Raw genomic sequence first — 6,407 nt, forward strand, 5'->3', positions numbered from 1 at the left:
TGAAATTAAGTTTGGTGTCCCCTTAGTTGTTTTATTTTTTGAGTTTAAATTTTCTTTATGTTCTTTCTTCTTTTCTTTCCTGTTTACCACATGGTGCGTTTAATCCTGTTTGATGTTCTGTGCTAAGGAAAAATAATGGAGAGAGATCACATGGGTTACTACTTACACCCAAGTAGTGATTCATACTACGGTGGATGGAGGAACTATCCAAATTTTGGTTGGCAAAGTCAAAACCAAAGAAACTTCAATGCTCCATGTTCCAACTACCAAGAACCATCATCTTTCTACCCATGTCAAGAGCCACCATCAGATATTGAGGCTTCTCAGAAGAAGAGTGTTATGGAAGTAGAAACTCTTAATGCTATTCTTGCTCAGAACAAGCTTATGTCTCAGCAATTAAATCTACTTACTCAACAGATGGGTGGCATGCAAGTCCCAGCTATCAACACCCAAAATCTTCTTCAAGAGGTCAATTACATGGAGAGTGCTCTGGGTGATTTTCAACAGAATAATTTTAATAACCACCAGTTTCAATCAACTCAGCAGGCAAACTCTAAATCCCAAGAAGATCCTAATTGGGAGATGATGACAAGTTTTATGCAGGAAACCAGAGCCTCCATTAGAAACTTGGAAATGCAAATGGGCCAAATAAGCAAGCAATTAGAAGAAGAGGAAGATGCACAACCTCCAATGCTCTTGGTAAGTAATGAAGAAGAGATTGCATTAGAAGAAAGCTACCAAGAGGAAGATGTTGAAATTGAGGAAGCTTGCAAAGAGGTAGAAGAATTCAAGGAAGAACACAAGGAAGTGAGACTTGCAAGACCTCTCCCAAAGCCATTACCATCCAATACAACATTCAAGTGGGTAAAATTCCTACCCTTAACCTTTACTTTCTCACTTGAATATGGGCTACTGGAAACGGATGGTCAACTTAGAGCTCTTTGTGGCATTAAGAGTAAGAGAAAGATGGTTAGTGGTAAGAGTTATCAAGCAAGGTTCAGTATGGTTGCATGCTCCAAATTAAAGTGCAAGGATTGGTGTAGAGCTAATTTGAATGGGTCTAGAAGGTTGTTTGGATGTCTCTGTGAAAATTCAGATTTCTTGCCACCCGATGGGAACAATGGTGATCCACAAGAAGACGGATATAAAAGCAAGGTTTGGGACCCTGGAATTCATTCCCACAATCAACACTATTGGGGCCTTGTCACTTACTTCAACTTGCTCAAAGGCGTTATGCACCTAGTTTGGGATCCTGGTAGCCATTGGAATTACAAATATTGGTGGAGATTCCTAGATCAGTACAAGCATAAGCCACCATGATAAGGAGCTCACTACATGTCCAACTTAAGGACTTTAACTAAAAGTGCTTGGTGGGAGACAACCCACCATGGTATGATCGTTTCTTTTCTCATTCTTAGTTATTTTTCATAATAGTTTTTCTTAGTTATTTTATTTTTATTGAGTTCTTACTAATTTTCTGATCATGCAGCTATGTTCTCCAAGGAACCGAACACCTCAAGCTATATAAAAAAAAAATTTTGCCACGCGACGCGACCGCATTAGCGACGCGTCCGCATCGCAAGGAGAGGGGAGAAAATAAAAACGAACAGAGAGTCACGCTGGAGCGTGGCTGGAGGCGTGCCAGGGGCACAAATCGTCCCACGCGACCGCATCGCCGACGCGTCCGCGTCATGTGGGAATATTAAGCCTCCCACGCGGCCGCGTGCCCTGATTTTCGACGTAAAAAGGGTGCACAACCAAATATTGTGCTGGAGTGATGCTGGCTTGGTGCTAGACGCATAATCCCTATCACGCGACCGCATCACCGACGCGTCCACGTCATTCCCTTCTGAAGCCACTCACGCGATCGCGTGCCCCACGCGGCCGCGTCGCTTGCGCCGCCCAGTTTTATTTCTCTCTCTCTCCCAATCCTAATCCTCTCTTTTTCCTTTTTCCTTTTATTTTTCTTTTTTTTCCTCATAATCTTTGCCTCTTCTATTTTCAGTTCTTATTTGCTTGAGGACAAGCAAACTTTTAAGTTTGGTGTTGTTGGACGCTGCGCTTATTGGTTTTCTGGCACCAAAAAAAGGCGAATCATCTTCATTGAGGAGCACAACCTGAAGAATAAAGCGACAGCTAGGGTAACTAGGGTGGTTGAGTTCCTTTCATTTTTATTCCTCCTTTCTTTTTCTATGTTATGTTCCGGTTTTTTGCTATTTCACTTTGTCTGTTGCATGATCTTTTATTAGTTAGAATCCTAGGATTAGTTTTCTTTTAATTGCTTTAATGCTGAAAAGATGTTTCATGTACCACTCATTGAACTTGAATCTAAAAAAAAAAAGAAAAGAAGTGATGTATTGCATGAGAAATTGAGTTTAATTCTAAGAATAGTCTTATTTACTTAAATGTGGTGGTATTTTCTGTGATTTTTGAATGCATGATATGAACAGTGCATATTTGAATTTGAATCAAGTGATGTTGATGTGGTGCGGTATTTACAACCACACTACTAACCGGCAAGTGCACCGGGTCGTACCAAGTAATACCTTACGTGAGTAAGGGTCGATTCCATGAGGATTGATGGATTAAGCAACAATAGTATTTGATAGGCTTAGTTAGGCAAGCAGAAATTGGTTTTGAGATGTTTAAAAGGTTTAAGTTCGAATTCAAAATATCAAAAGTATAGATAATTAAATAAATTGGAAATAAAATATTGAAAAAACAGTTAAGGTTTCAGAGTTATCTATTTTTCTGGATTAACTTTCCTTACTAACTATTTTAATTATGTAGGATTTAATTTATGGCAAACTATTTGTGACTAGACCCTAATTCCTTAGACCTTCCTAGTCTCCTCTAAAATTTATTAATTGTCAATTCCTTGGTCAATTAATTCCAATTAAAGGGTACATGATCAAATTCCAGTTTGCATGCCACAAAAACTCTAATTACCCAAAGAATAAAAGGATTATATGTCACGTATCCCATTAAATCCAGATAATTAGAATTTAGGAGAATATGTTTTCAAGCTATTGTTCAAGTATAGAGATTTTCCAAGTTATACAAGAACTCAAATTGAAAGAGGGTCATACTTCCGTTCCACCCAAATTCATAAGGTAAAGAACGAAAACAATTCTTAAATATAAATCCAAAACATAAATTAAAATAGAAAAAGTAATAAAATCAATCCATACAAGTAGACAGAGCTCCTAACCTTAACAGTGGAGGTTTAGTTTCTCATGGTTCAGAGAAGAAAAATAAGGGTTCTGGTAACAAATTGGTACATGCCTAAATGTACAGAGTTTCTATTTATTACTAATCCTAATAGGTTTAAAAATCAAAAATTAAAACTAATATCTTTTCCTAAAAGATAAGATTTGAATTTAAATTCGAATTAATTAATAGATCTTCATTTGATGGTTGGGGACCACTTGATTTGCCCATTCTGCAACTTCTAATCTGTGTTTTCTGGGCTGGAAAGTGGGTCAAAACAGCCCAAAATTCGTAACCAGCGTAATTTGTATTTTTGCAGATCGCGCATGTGACGCGTCCGCGTCGTCCACGCGTTCGCGTCATTTGTGCAGATTCCAGTCCACGCGTTCGTGTCAAGCACGCGATCGCGTCATTGCGATTTCTCCATTCCGTGCGGATGCGTGAGCCATGCGTCCGCGTCGGTCTTCGCTGGTCATCTCTTTGGTTTCTTCTTTTTCTCTGCAGAAACTTCATCAAATCCCTCCGAATGCTACCTAAAATAAATAAAATTGCACAAAACTCAAAATAGCATCCATAGTGGCTAAAATATAATTAATTCTTAATTAAACTCAACAAATTAGATGCAAATTCACTAAGAAAAGATAGATAAGATGCTCACGTATCATGGTTCTTGAGGGTATTGGGGGTTGAATTGGGGTGGTTCTTCATATGGTTCATATGGTTCACAAGGTGGTTGGTATGGTGAATATGGGTTAGGGTCATATGGAGGAGTTTGATGAAAAGGGGCTTGTGAGTAAGGTAGTTCAAAATCATGTTGAGGGGATGGTTCATAGGCATGTGGTGGTGGTTGTTGACAATCACAATAAGGGTCACCACATCCATTAGATTGATATGCATTAGGATTAGAATTATACCCATAAGAATCCGGAGGTTGTTGTTGCCAATAAGGTTGATCAATCCCTTGAGGCTCTTCCCATCTTTGATTGTTCCATCCTTGATGTATATTGTCATTGTAGCTCCCATTTCCTACAACATAATTTGAGCCAAACTCATAGTCAAATTGATGAGAATTCATAATAGCAAAGAGAAACAAAAACTAACAAAAATGAGAAACAAAGTCCTAAACCTAACAAAAACTAACAAACAAGCAAAAGACAAACATATTCACATATTCACAATAGCCAATAACATAACACCATTGCAACTCCTCGGTAACGGCACCATTTTGATGAATGAGATTTGCTCGATGGTCTAGATTTTCTTCTTGTAGAAAGAATTACTTCGTTGTAAGCATAGCTCCAAACTAACAAACAATTCTCACATAAAAAATATTGAGTTGTCACATGTACAAACCCCAATAAAAATTAACCGAGGTATTTAGACTCCGGGTCGTCTCACAAGAAATTGCAATGAAGTGCTCAATTATTGGCTATGAAGTATATTTTGGGGTTTTTGGGATAAGAGATATGGAATGTAAATAGTAATGAAAATAAACTAACAACTAACAAAGCTCTTGGCTAGATATGAGAACTAGAAGTCCTATCCTAGTTATCCTCCTTAATTGTGATCACAAATTGTCCATTGCTACCACTTAGTTAACCTCTAACCATGGAGAAAAGTCAAGTGGATGAATCAACTTGATTTCACAAGTCCTAGCCAACTCCCAAGGGAAAGACTAGTGTTAGTGGTATCCAAATCAATTAGCAACTTCCAATTGTCAATCATATCAAAGGAATTAGATAACTCAAGCGTTACTAATTACTCCACCTAGGCCAGGAGTAAAGAGTACTACTAAAAAACTAGAGAAAATATTTTATCAAACACCTAGTGTGCAAGAAAAGTAAACATAACAAAATGCAAGAATTAAATGAAACCATAACTATCAATAGCAAGAAATCAATAATAGTAAGCAAGATTAACATAAAAGAACACGGAAACATAAAATTGCATTAAAGAAAATTAAGATCCAACAATTGTTCATAAACGTAAAAAATGGCAAAATAAAGGAATTGAAAAGTAAAACTAGAAGAATAGATATGTAATAACAAGAAATTAAAAGGAAGAACTAAATCAAAACAAGAATTATAACTTGGATCCAAGAAGAATTAACTAAAACTACCCTAAAATATAGAGAGAGGAGAGAGCCTCTCTCTCTAGAATTCTCCCTAAAACATGATGAAAACTAAAAATATGGCTACTTGGTTCATTCTCCCTTCAATCCTTGGGTTCAATAACATCAGAAATGAGTTGGATTGGGCCCAAAATGAGCTAGAAATTGCTGGCCACGAGTTGCTCTTTAGTGAATCACGTGCATCATCGGCGTGTCCGCGCACATGGCACGTGCGCGCCCCTATATGTTAGCCAACTATGGCAAATTTTATATCATTCTGAAGCCCCGGATGTTTGCTTTTCAACGCAACTAGAACCGCCTCATTTGGACCTCTGTAGCTCAAGTTATGATCGATTGAGTGCGAAGAGGTCACATTTAGCTATTTAAAGGCCTAAAAAGCATATTTTCACATTTAAGCACAAATCAAGGGAGAATTGCAAAACCATGCTATTTCATTGAATAAATTTAAGAAAAGGTGATAAAATCTCCCAAATTAAGCGCAAGATAAACCACAAAATCGGGGTTTATCAAATCTCCCCACACTTAAACCAAGCATGTCTTCATGCTAAGAATAAAGAAGGACAAGAAAAAGGGGGTATGAACATTTATTCAATACAAAGAAACTATATGCACCTATCTATATGAATGCAACTAAATGCAAAATGATTCTACCTACTTGGTCAAAAGCAAATCAATCTCCAAGAACATATATAAGCAAGTAGGGCAAAGGTCATATGATGACTCACAAACTTTACCAATTCAAATATCAAAATGAAGTTCAAATAGACTTGCAAGAAGAAAGCTCATGAAAGCTGGGAACAAAGAATTGAGCATCGAACCCTCACCGGAAGTATATCCGCTCTAGTCGCTCAAGTGTATAGGGTTGCTCCACTCAATTCTCTTCTAATCATGCTTTCCATGATTTATTTTTCATCTAACAATCAACAATTATTCAATGCATGCATACATTCATCATGAGAACTTATTCAAAGGTTGTAATGGGGCTAGGGTAAAGGTAGGGATGCATATGGTCAAGTGAGCTTGAAATTTGAATCTTTGATTAACCTAAACTCTCACCTAACACATA

The sequence above is a fragment of the Arachis stenosperma genome, chromosome 5 (assembly GCF_014773155.1).
Source record: "Arachis stenosperma cultivar V10309 chromosome 5, arast.V10309.gnm1.PFL2, whole genome shotgun sequence".
Classification (NCBI taxonomy): Eukaryota; Viridiplantae; Streptophyta; class Magnoliopsida; order Fabales; family Fabaceae; genus Arachis; species Arachis stenosperma.